General features: G+C 40.2%; 1 protein-coding gene across 1 annotated transcript in view; it reads left to right on the top strand.

The window, feature by feature from the left end:
- The first annotated feature begins 7154 nt into the window (after nucleotides 1-7154).
- Nucleotides 7155-13382, top strand: part of RGS2 (regulator of G-protein signaling 2) — a 24069-nt gene continuing 17841 nt past the window's right edge. Inside the window, exon 1 of the mRNA XM_019530713.1 lies at nucleotides 7155-7158. The gene's annotated coding sequence lies outside the window, so the exon portion shown is untranslated. The remainder of the gene's footprint in view (nucleotides 7159-13382) is intronic.

Below are 13382 nucleotides of genomic sequence, written 5' to 3'. Positions count from 1 at the left end.
AAGTAGGGGATCCATTTTTTAACTAAAAAGCAACCCAGGATCTACTCCTCCCCTGCCCACCCAGCAGATCAGTCTGTGGGGTGGGAAGGGGTGGGGGCAGATCAAGCAGGAGGGAGAAAAAATTATTTGGGGGCACCCCCCACAAGCAGATAAGTCTGTGGGGCAAGGGGCAGGGGGAAAGGGAAGGGCTGGGGGAGCAGATCGAGGCCCCAGCAGTAAGGGAGGGAGCGGGCCACAGGCAGGAGCAGGAGCAGGAGCAGGGGTAAGTGGGGCCCTGGCTGATTCAGGTGGTAGAACAAGTGGAGGCCCAAAGGAGACCCACCCCAGCCCCTGCTCTTGCCTGTGCCCTACTCCCTCCCTCACTGCTGGGGCCTTAATTTCCCCTCCCCCAGCCCCCATGGCAGTGTGGGAAGAAGTGGAGCTGGGAGCGGCCTGATGCCACATGAGTCCCACCGCTGAGCCAATCCACATGTCCACCCAGCAGCGGGGCACACGTGATATCACACTGCTCCTGGGGAAGTTGCAGTGGAGCCTGGGGTGCAAAGCCCAGCATGCAGCAGCAGCCACCTCCACCTTGCGGATAGATGGGGGAAGCACATGTGACCCCCCCAAGGAAAGGGAGACTGATCACATTTGGAAGCAGGATCATTTATTGTTCAGAAAATACAATGAAAAGTGTAGCAGGGCATTAAGGCTCCTGCTACTTTGAGAGCAAAGATAAGAACCCAGGTGCAGGTTGCCGGGTTAATGAGGGAAGTGGCTGCACCTGCACTTGGTCAGCTGACCGGAAGGGGCAGGGCCTGGTTCCTATATAAATCCCAGACCTGAGGCCAAGCTGGCAGGTTCCTGTTGGCAGCTATGTGGGAAGAGGCCAGGCTTCAGGTACAGCTCTGAGACTGGGGGAAGGATGGAGCACCTCTGGTATAGTTGGAATAATGTTATAGCCAGGTGGCTAGGATTCATGTTATAGCTCAGGGGCTTGTGTTTTGTTTGCTGTTTTCACTGGAGGTTTGGGTGAGGCTCTTAGGGGTTGGAGGAGGCTTAATAGGGAACCCATGATAGTGTGGGAACCCCAGCCCCAGAGAGTGGAGCAGTGATAGTGGAGAGCCTGAGCGCCCAGTGAGGCACAGTGTGAGACAGGGCAGTGGAAAGCCTGCGTGCCAGAAGAACAGTATGAGACTGAAGAACATCAGTTCCATCAGTGAGGCTTGGGGCATGGTATAGGGGTTGTTGGAGCCACGGATAGCCCATAAGGCTGGGGTGCACTGAAACACCCATTATAGAATAGGGCCAGTGTCCAGCAGGAAACCATGTCCAAGAAGATGGAAGGGCAGCCTCCCTAGTTATATATTTAACATCAAAGATGTGGCAGGTGAGAATTGAGGATGCCCTTTAGGCAGCTTGGCATGGTAAAAGGGGCCTTAGGGGAGATCACAGCAACCCCCTAGGATGCCATCCTGTTACAAAAATAACTTATAGAAGGCAGTAAAAACCCAGGATCAATACCACAATAGGAAAAAGCTGCAACAACTGTTATGAGGATGGGCTATACAACACCTTTGGAGTCAGTGATAGCTGTTTTTTTTCATCCTCTCAAACCTATATCATTAGTTCCTATACAATCTTATTCTAAATATACATGCAGAATCCTTCCACGTGGACATATATAGGGGCCTTACTGTGGATAGAAAGACTTATTTTACTGTTAGATGGCCAATGTCTCAGGAAGTAAAAATTAGAGTGCAGATAAAATGTCACAAGTTTTTCTAGCTATAAATAAAGCTGAAAGCAGAAAATGCAAGAGGAACAAAATGGCTGACTTGCCATTCTAATGTAAATGTAATCCACCTACAAAAACAGAGCTAGACCAAGTTGTTGGGGTTCCTTATGTGGTTGGAAAAAAAAAAAAACCAAATCTTTGTTTCAATGCCAAATATTTGTTTATTTTAAATGATGCAAATCAAATAACAATGGAACAAGAAGAAGCTTTATTTAAAAATAAAACTGAGTTGGCAAATAGTAAGATGCAGATGGAGATATTGTATAATCTTCCTGCACAGACAAAGCCACAACACAGAAGAAAAAGAAACATGCAACAACCACATCTTTTTTTTTTTTTTTTGTTCCCTAGTTAACTCTCTGTTCACTTTACCCAGTGGCTATTGTAAAGGCATCCAATGTGGAACGCTCCAGCTGTTCTGGAAACGATTGGCATACACAGGCTCTTTTCCCCATTTATACACTCCCATTATTTGTATTAGTCTGATCACTACAAACTTCATGGACAACACATCCATAGCTTGAGTGATTCATGTCAGTCACATGAATTCTGCAGTTAAAGGAAAACAAGAAAACCACTTGCAAAAAGAGCTGGCCAAATTCTACAAATGTACGTGGATGTAAGTCACTTTGTTTCAGAGAATTAACCAAGTCAACCAATATGCCTTCATAGTTGCAAGTAAACCCAATTTCCTGCCATGTTTCAGCAACATGTGTCAAGATACTAAAGAGTGAACATATTCAAAAAGCTTACGAGGCTACAATTTGCAGGCCCATTAACATATACAAGTTCAAGTAGGGCGTACATAGGTAGTTTAAGGATTTCACTTCCATATAGTCATTTGTTCTGGGTTTGCTGTGCTTCAAGTGGTGGTGAAGTTAGAGCTTGGGAGCTTGAGTTATATTTCCAGAAGCAAGCATGGTACTGAAAGGCCATGCTAAACTTAATGACATTAAAGACGCATATAAAGATATAGACAAACTGGGGTGCTTCAAATTTGGCATCAGGCAGTCTTACAGTTGCCTCCTGCCTCCACTCGGCCCCCCACTCTCATGGCACACTAGTATGTAATGCCATGCCCTTTGGGAATCGCTGATGTAAGCAGAATATATCACCAAGCGAACTGCCAACACTAAGTAAATAGGAGAGAGACATAGGAGATATTAAAAATGTTTTTGAGGAGGCTCAGAGATGAAGCAGAAAGTAGGCAGTTACAAGATACACGTGACAACATGATATCTGTGTAACGATGTCTCTCTCTAAGGGTTTCATACTCACATTGATCAGGAAGTATCCCATGACAGCCCGCATCAGAAAACCTGTATCTGTAGCCATTACAAAGATGAACAATGCAAGTGCTTCCGGTCAGCTGCATCCTTTATATAATTTTGCTTTTAATTTCATTCCACATAAAAATTAAAGCAGAAAACCTTTCCATCCACTTAGTTACCTATTCCAGCAGATTTTTATTCTTTGTCATGTAGTACTGATTTTATCTGTTTCACATTAGAGCCAGTAACCTAAAGAAATTCCTTTCTAAAAATAATTACAAAAGTATTTAATCTTTAATGTACATCCTGTTTCCTTTTCACTACATATTTTTTTAACAAATTAAAATTTTAAAATCGAATAATTCGGGGCATAGAGACAGGTAAGACACTGAATGGTATCTAAAGTTTCTAGCCTGGGATTTTTAACCCAGTCCATTAAAATGATACCTTAAAGCATTTTAGCAGTTGGGAGGTTGATATACGTGTTGTGCACCTCAGTGCAATAAACATGGAGTGAAATTTCCTCAGATCTGAAGGTGGATCTCAATGCCAATATTCTGCTCTCCTGAATTGAGAAGGATTCTAGTTGTAATTTTTCATCCAAAATGTTTGAACAGTTCTTGTTAGATGTATTCCTTAAATTCTGCAGAAAAATATATCACTAATCTATCACTAAATATATCACTAGGTACACAGCTTTTCCCTAACAGGCAGCAACATACTTCCTCACTCCATGAGCATAAGCCATGTTATATCTACCTAAGGTGTCATGACAGGCGCATCAGCATGGTAAATGTGTCTAGGTACCTATACACACATTCCAACTACCTACAGTATATATAACTTGAGTTACATGGTCTGTATCTGTAGAACAGAGCAGAGGTTAGATCTATGGCTTTATCATCAATGTGTCTTCAACAAAAAAATTACTAAACTAGAAGACACTATACTGATGGATTACTGAAAAAGACAATCAAATTTAAGTATCAGACTGCATCTTCTAAGAAAAATCAAATAACTGCTAAAAATAAATTTTCAAAACTGGCTAAATGTACACCTTGCTGGGGTTGTTTGACCCCAGTACTCTTCCCTGCCATGGCAGGGGATCGGACTTGATGATCTGCTCAGGTCCCTTCTGACTCTAGAAACTATGAAACTATGAAAACACAAGATAGCACTGATTGGACCGTTCTGTGCAAAAGCAGTGAGGGCTATGTTATTGTAAACCGATATCAGTATCAGAGAAAATGTATAACAAGAATAGAGGGCCAGACACTCAGAGGATATAAACTGACACAAAACCACTAACTCCATGAAGATCTGCAATAGATGAAGATGTAAAGCTCCCAATCATAATGTCCCACACCTTGATCCATGCTACAACTATACCTTGAGCAGCTCTACCAGGCATTGCATGGTGCTTAGACTGGATGTTGAAGAAATTCTGGCAGCTACATTTCCCCATTGCTGCAGACACCTACATCTCCTGTGGCATCCAGACAGTAGGAAATAAATTCAGATTATGGGAGGTATGGAGGTGAAGTGCTACTGGAGTCCCCAGACTAGCACAGGACACCCCAGAAGAGAGCAGGGAGCAGACTCAGGAAGGGGGAACCTGCCCACCATTACCACTGTCCCCATCTCACCCAGAGGCCATTCTTGTCCCATTCCAGCTGAGGCCTTGGGGAGCAGCTTCACAGGGTGCCAGTCTTGCCAGAGACAGTAGCAGCAGCGAGTAGATTCCCCCTTCCTGCACCTGTTCCTTTTACAGTGTAATAAGCGGGGATCGTGGTTTTCTCTGTTTAAAAAATCCAAAATTCTCTGATTAGAACCCCCAAAATCTGTGTTTTTCCACAATTAAAATGGAACTCTGCTCATATATATATAGGTATGTATGTATTAATGTTTTAGTGATGTATTTACAATTTTAAAGCAATTTGGGAAGCTTGAAAATTTTAAAGAAATTTCCTACCAGTGCTTCAATAATTATAATAACATACATTCTAAAGACCTCTGTATTTTGTTTGATTTTTGTTTTGTTTGTGATAGAAAATCAGAGCTTCCTCTGCCCCCTTCACTCACCAGGATGTAGGTGCAGCTGTGGCTGTCCTCCCCTTTGCTTTGTGGTGCTGAGCAGCCCTGATATGCCAGTACCCTGCCCCTGTCCCTGCCCATGCTATTATCCCTCACTCCCAAGCCACAATCCCCCCAGCCCTGCTGGTGCCCCTCACTCCCAACCCACAGCCTTCACTCACAACCTGCAGTTCCCCATCCCACCCCAGGCTCTGTTGGTGCCCCTCATATCCAACTCACAGCCCCCTGCCCCCCAGCCTTGCCAGAAGGGGACCCCAGCTGCCCCTTCTGTAAGGAATGATGTGTGTATGGGGCAAAGAGTGGGTGTGTGGAAAAGAGAGGATGTGTGGGCATAGGAGACACCATTGGGACATCGAGAGGGCATGGGGGGCACGCGAAGAAGCATGATTATTCCTTGCACACTTCTCTTCCTTGTTTATCTCTCCCTCATCCCTCCTCACTTCCTTTACCTCTTTGTTCTTTTCCACTTTATTGCATGTCTGTGACAGGCAGGTATCTTCGAGGAGTACAGATATCTGTAGTTGGTATGCATGACAGAACTGAAAAGGGTTTGCGAAATTTAAGTTGATCAGGTTAAATTACAGTCAAGCTGCTCTCTAAACCAAAACAGGGCTTTTAATTAAAAGTTTCTGAACACTGAGAACCAAATCTTTCTCATCTTATTATGCAGTTAGTACCATTATTCACATGAGTAATGAAAGTAAGGTTTTCCCTTATAGGTCAAATTGTACAACTACATCTATTTTCCTTCATTTAATCATTTAACTTTTTTAAATGAATAATATTACTAAGTTGTCATGTATCTGTACAATAATTTCTCTAACTTGGCTTTTAAATATAGGGCTAATTAGAACTAATGGCCTTGGTAGTCATATAATCCAATGAGAATTGCTGAAAGACTCAGCAACAGATGTGAAATTAATCTATATCGTAATGTTCTAAATACTGTAAAATAAGTACTCAATATTTGTTTCAAATAAGGAACATTAGGTACAGTATATAAAAAGGGAATAGCAATACTTTAAAATGTGAAACAAATTATTCTTTCTTCTTAATTCAAGACAATGTGACAATAATAATTCTGCTAGGCAACTACTATGTTATTCATAGATTAATATTATTTAAACACAGATACTACATTAGTCAAACTGAGTGGATGCTAGCATAAAAGAAGAGACAAAGAGTAATAATGTCAAGATCAAGTTTGTTCTTACTTTCTTTCTTTCAAGATTAAAGTCACCTGCTATGCCCTTTCCTGACCACATATTTTACATTCAAAGATGCCCAAAATAAATTATTCTTCATCGTTTTCCCTAATTCTTTATAAATTCCACTGTTTTCAGGAATGCCAGTTTTAAGTCAGGAAAGACTTTGGTTTGGAAGCTCACTAAAAACCAAAACGTTTAAACAATAAATAATTAAGCAAATATTTCAATTAAAAAATACCCGCAACTCAACATTAAAAATTTTACTTCATCAGTATTTTGAGTTCAACATTCCAGAGCCTAAAATAGGATTGGCCTGTAGTACCTGAGATGGATGTACAACATACAAAACATTTACAGCCACTATTGCAAACCATAGTATAAGAAAGTGCCATAAATCTAATGTCATTTGTTTCAAAAGATCTTTTAACATAAGAAGAGTGTAGTGACTATGAAGGTATGATTTGAGGGATAATCCTTAGATTTATATCACAGAACAAGTATATCAAAGTAACAGTGCATAGTAACTATACTAGCCTACCTAGAGAATCCACTGCTGGGGTAAAAGGCATAGGAAATGAGTTTCTATGCTCATTGTTCCTTGACTTCTCTACTAAGATATCCCTTCAGGATTAATTGTGTCACTTGGTCTGAGGTAGACCAATCCAATAGAAATCAGTTCCTTTAAAATACAAGATTATGGGGAAAATGCTTACTTTGTATAAATTTGCAGTATTGAATGAGACGGAATCCTGTTGCTTGCTCAGACTATGGCTGTACACCAGAAATGGAAACTGGGAAGAAAGGGGTTGTCTTCAGAACTACTTTATGTCCCTTTAACCAGCTCCCACATGAAACTGTCAACCAGGAAAGAAGCATTGCTCAGTAGGGTAACCATTCTTGCCATCGTGATTTGGAAAAGCAAAGGAGACATACACAACCCAGTCTACTTAACGCAGTTATTTTCAACTTGTGGTCTGTGGATCCCTGGTGGTCTGCAGGCTATGTCTAACGGGTCTGTGAAAGATGACTAAGATCAATCAAAAGTATGTGAATACACAGATTTACAAAGAGGTCTGCACCTCCATTCAACATTTGCGGGGGGGGGTCCACAAATGAAAAAAGAAGTTGAAAACAAATTACATAATGCCTGTGTCACTGTTTTGTGATAATACATGCTGATTTATCACTCTTTGCAGGTGCTTAGCAGGGATAGCTGTACGCCAGGGCTCTAACATTGGCTTTGGTCTCTTTTTGGAGAGCAAGAAGAATACTGGGATTTACAAAAAGTACCTAGGAGATAAAAATGTGTTGCCCAACCCTCTTGAGTATCTCTACCTCAGAGCACCTTTCCAGAATGTATTTCTTCTAGTTAACATGCAGATTCCACATATTCCTCCTGGATATCAACCATAATTAACCTATGCCATCTGTTACAGAATTGTAGTGTCTCCTTTTAGATTATGTGTTTTGAGACATTGTATTATTTACAATATATAAGTGAAGAATGTTGAGTACTTTGATGCTTTTATTATTGATTTAGGGCATGCTAGTCTCATTGCTGAATACTACTTTTTGCTTATTTGGTTGGCTCTATGTACTATGTTACTAGTTTTGTTTTCATAAAACTTGGCCAAGCCTCTGTGTTGTAAATATAAAATGTACTTAACTATCACAACAATTATCTCGAATATTTCCTTCTGGGAAGAGGTAGGTTGCAAAATCATAAAATTATTTTGGCTTTTTGTATAATCCTATTGGGAATTAAATAAAGACAGGAAGAATTCATTTCCAAATGCGGATACCGTATCAAGACACAAATATTTTATCTTATTCAGACAGTCTCCAAGGTAAGTTCCTCAGAAATATCAATTTGAGTGCATTAAAATAAAAAGCCAAAAGTCCTATCAAGCAACCTAGGACTGAAAACTAAACCACAATTCACTCATTATTTATTTAAAGTATCAAAAAATTAGCCATTGTGTGCAGACTGTTGGAGTTCTTAGTGCAGTCAAATACTATATCAGCACAGGATATTTGCTCAGCTTGTAATCACCTGAAACCATTACTATGTTATTAGTTGACAAGACTAATACTTGTAAGTTCAATATGGATGTATCAGCACAATGTAATGCCATTGATTTCAGCAGAGTGGTCCTGATTTACACTAGTGTAAATGAGAAAAGAATCAAAACAACCCCATCCTACACATTTAAAGTGTGGTGATCATTCCTCTCCATGTAAAAAAAAAAAATCACTTCCATCCTGACTCCTAAAAACTGGAGTTTGGTCATGTTTAAGGGCATTGCTGAAATCCTGAATCTAGTGTCCCACTAAAACTACTATTGTGTGGAAATCGTCAATTGGAAAGACCAAAAGTTCACTCTTGGGAGCTAATATGACTTGTTTTTCTAATTTAGAAGGGATTTTCATAGGTTTAAAGTTAAATAGATCACTAATCTGTCCCACTGTTCTTGGTATTTCTCCCTGCCTACACAGAAACAAGTGCCACACACTGAACCAGATCCTGACTTCTTTTTGATTTATCTCGCAGCATTCTAGTAGCGCATAGCAGAGGGAATCCCCCAATGCAGAAAAATACGGAAGAGATGTGGCACAGCAAGGACAGTAGAGATGTCACTGTATACATGGAGCATGGCCAAAAGAGCACCATGTGCCAGTGCTCCTGACAGAAACTGCAGTCACACAACTTCTCCCTCTGCCAACAGACTCCTTATCCCCACAATTCTGAAACTTCCCCTAAATTCAAGTTCTTTTCAAGGGAATCTAAGAGTCACAAACATCCCCTTTCCTTGACAAAATTCCTTCTGTAGTCTCAAACCTTGCCTGGGCAATTGTTGTGGCTGCTGAAAGTATAAACTTCCAATTAACGTGAGAAAAACTTGATCACAGACATCCAGAATAAACCAGTGAGAGGATAATAAGCTGAAAAATAAAACCACCTGCCTTTCCAAAAGCTTATTCCACAGCTGCCTTTGTATCAGTATTTTCTCTCACTGCAACACTACCTCATTGGCTCTTGCTCTTCCCTATGCATAGACCTGTTCAGTTTTCTGCATCCTCCTATTAGCTGAAAAGCTCCTATTCTCAGTTGTTTACTCACCTTCTCCCATATAGGAGATTTGAAAAGTTTTGGGCTGTATTTCTACTCTTAGAACACCTTTAGGCTTTGGGCATAGATTTGGAATGATGGGTAAGTCAACATTAGCCAGTGCCTCAGCTTTTTTCTAGGGCTGCTCGGGTCTAGTAGTATCAACCTGGACATGAACAATGTGTGCCCCGGAGGCTGGGAGGGTACAGCAACCACCCTCAGGAAGCGGCGGCAGTGTCAGTGGTGGGGGCAGGCCAAACAGGGAGCTCTCACAGATGCCGCCGGTAGTGTCGGCAGTGGTGGGGGTGGCGAGCAGCGACTACTGGTGGGCTTTTCGCAGGAGGTGCACCGCCAATCTCATGCACCCACGTGTACCTGCTATGCATCGCCAGTTAACCTGGATACTGCATACCCAAGCTAGATGGGGCAGACATGATAGCAAGAACACGATCTGGCTACTCTAGTCAGGAAGTAAAAGGTGGTATTAGGCACATAACTCTGGAAGCTGCCAGAGCCACCTGGGAATATAGCAGTTTTGTTGGTACTTGACTTGTAGTAATCAGGGTGTTTACCAGTGTTTATGTAAATGCAGATGCACATAATTATCAAATATTCAAATGAGAGCATTGATTTTCTGCACTCAACTCTGCAGATGTCTGAATAGTCAGCCTTGCCAGGTATGCCCATCCAAATACACCATGTGGGGTCTTGAGCACCATTGCAATATCTTAGTTCTGCTCCTCCTTCCCACTACAGTGGCCAAAACTCTTATTGCTTTGCCATCTTCTTTACAATATTTGAAGGAATAACTATAAAGGAAGAGGAGGAGCCAGTACTACTTCTTCACCATGTGCTCTGCAGAACACAGATTATAAACTGCTGATTTTTAGAATTCACTGGATTTGCTTATTCAAGTTTACTTCAGTCCCCTGGTACCAATACCTGAGGATACAGTCGGTAGTTATAAAAATGAGACATTTTTTCACAGGACCCTTCCTCATTCTCTGCAGATGAAGTAGTTGCTGTACGTTGCCTGGGTAGCAAATGTAGTTGTTGTCTGTAGTACCCCATGCTCATCCGGTGCACGTGGTGAAAGGGAAGTAGTAGCTAACAACTGCAGGAAGAGATCAGAATTAAATGCTGACAGAGAGAACCGGATTCTATCATCTCTGCCACAAAGCTATACAGTGTTTTAAATGAACTTGTGTGGGAATTTCTGGCTGCCCAGTTCAGCTGAAGTGCTGAGCATTCCCCACTGTAAGGGCATTCAATGGAAGCTGTGCATGAATATGTGAAGTGCTAGATACCATATAAGACAACCCCCCAGTAACTGCATGTTATATAAGGAAAACAATTTAAATTAGTTATAATTTTCCAGGTATGGAATGGAGTTGTCCCAAAATGTTTTATTAGACTTTGCTTATTGTAAAGAATTTATAATACTTGATTTCTTGTCATGGTTAAGAAGTGGTTTTATATTTTTTGTGACAAGTAAATTCTGTTTTCTGGTCATAGCTAACCTTTATTCTCTGCATCATGCCGTTCCTGATGATAACTAGTTGAACTTTGCAAAGGATATTATTTACAGAAGCTATGCAAATAGCATAATTCTCCATGATACAGTAGCTTCTACCTAAACTCATCACACCTGGTTTCATTAACCTAGAATAAATTAAAATTAAAGGGACTGCTGAGTACATGAAAGGCATGTAACAAGGTAAGGAGGATCCCCATCAAGGTTTGAACAAACAGCTCTGCTCATTGTTTGATACCCTTATTCACACCAAGTTTCACAATAACGTTCTTTTTGGCGGAAACAAACAGCTTACAAACTGACTGAGCTGAACAAAAGACAGATCTGGTGCTTTGCATAACCTAATTTATCCTTTAACAAAGTTAATCATATCTCTGCATCCTAGATGATGAAACACAGTTAGCATTTGTTAAGAAAATTCAATAGTTAAAAATACACTGGTTCTCACTGAGCTGTGTGTTTTTGTGTTGACAAAAGGTGCAAAGTATTAGAGAATGTTCTGTCCTGTAAAATTTAGAAGGGTTTAATAGGCCTCGTTTCAATTAGTTGTCCTAGGGAGGGGGGAAAAGCAGCCATTACATAACTGTCAGGAACAATACAGCAATCCCAAAATTCCTAGGGAACATGCTGTTCCCATTGCAACTTAAATTATTAAGGACTTCACCTTTCAAAATTAAAACAAAACAGCCAAATGTCAAAAGATGCTGAAGTCAAAGGAAAAAGGTAGAATAATCAGTAACAGTGTTGTGCATAAATCCATACTCTTTTTGTACTTCTACTAGAACACATACGCAAATACCCATGAAATAACACTGTACATGGACATATAGTCCCAGTTTCTCTATTTTATGTGTTTGGTTCTATTTTTGGAAGTTTTATAAACTTACATGAGTGTTTAAGTAAAACAAAGAAGAGTGACTGAAAGCTGGATGTGATTAGTGTTCATAAATTTCCAGCTAGTTTATAAATTACACTGACAGAGGTTTTCATTTTTATGTGAAAGAGAGTCCATCTACATTGGGATATATTTTGTTTTCCCAAGGCTATCTTAGGGAAAAAGTTCACATTTAATTGTTTTAGTCTCAGTACTAAGCCACAGATGTGCTATATTTGAATACAGGAATGATTTCTTATAATAAATTTGGATTTAGATATTCAATTAGGTTTGTAACTAGAAAGTACCAGCTGATTTTTTTATTATTGATGCATTTTCAAATAATATAAGGTGAGTGCTACTATTAATAAGAATTAGTAAAGAAAGTAATGAAGGCTTCATAGCCTTCACCAAAAACATGTTGCCTATAACCATTATACTAAACACTTAAGGAGGATGTCTTACTAAGTAATGGCCTCAGTTTAACTTGTGGTTTCATATTTTCTTTTGTTTAAAGAGTCCTCTGTTTTAAAATGTAATATATTCTATCATTTCTTACAGCAGAGTTAGAGTACTGTAATTTGAAGTGACTATTTTGGTTTATATAATAGAGTTGAATGAAAGTTATTGTTTTATCTTTTATTTAGCGTAGGTTATATCTGCTTCTTTTCTGAACCGGATAGATCTTTGTGCTCAAAAACTTTTTGAACCTCTCTCCCAGCTATACAGTTGGCCCAAAAAAAGACATTACAAAAAACTCTTGCTATACATCATCTCTTATAGCACCTTTTAACTCTAAGAATCATAAAGCTCTGTAATGATGTATCAAGAGATGATATTATCCATCACTAAAACCCATTCATTGCTTCAGTTAAGGTATTAAGATCACTTTGGGGCTAAGTAAGAGCTCCAGAGGCAAGATTAGAAGCCCACAGAATCCTTACTATTATTTTCAGCTGTCTTTGGATCAGGCTATACATAAACACTGTCTACAACTGAATTTACAAGGCGCATTATGAAAGCAGAATATATCTAATAGATTTTGGAAGTGAACATATATCTGCTTTTTGGAAAAAAGGACTCCAAGTAACTGTAGTTTTATTAGAGATGTAGAACATCATGCCTCAGCAAAACAATGTTTCTAGTACCATGTGTAAGTATTGGTCATTCTTAAAAATGTTGTAAGTGACTAGTCCCCAAGGCCTCACTCAGTATTAGGGGCCCAATTCATATAAACAAACAAGGATATAAATAGTTTCATAGTTTCATAGTAGCTAGAGTCGGAAGGGACCTAGGTAGATCATCTAGTCCGACCCCCTGCCTTGGCAGGAAGTAGCGCCTCCTAATATCTAATCTAAACTTACCCTCCGCCAGCTTGTGACCGTTATTCCTGGTCACTCCTGGCAGCGCATGGGGGAACAAGGACTCCCCCAATACCTGCTGATCCCCCCTGACCAGTTTGTAGCAGGCCACAAGGTCCCCCCTTAACCTTCTCTTGTGGAGGCTAAACAG

Source organism: Crocodylus porosus, unplaced genomic scaffold, assembly GCF_001723895.1.
Source record: "Crocodylus porosus isolate Cpor-Errol unplaced genomic scaffold, CroPor_comp1, whole genome shotgun sequence".
Taxonomy (NCBI): Eukaryota; Metazoa; Chordata; order Crocodylia; family Crocodylidae; genus Crocodylus; species Crocodylus porosus.
The sequence above is the reverse complement of the archived record's forward strand: the minus strand, read 5'-3'. Positions and strand labels throughout refer to the sequence as shown.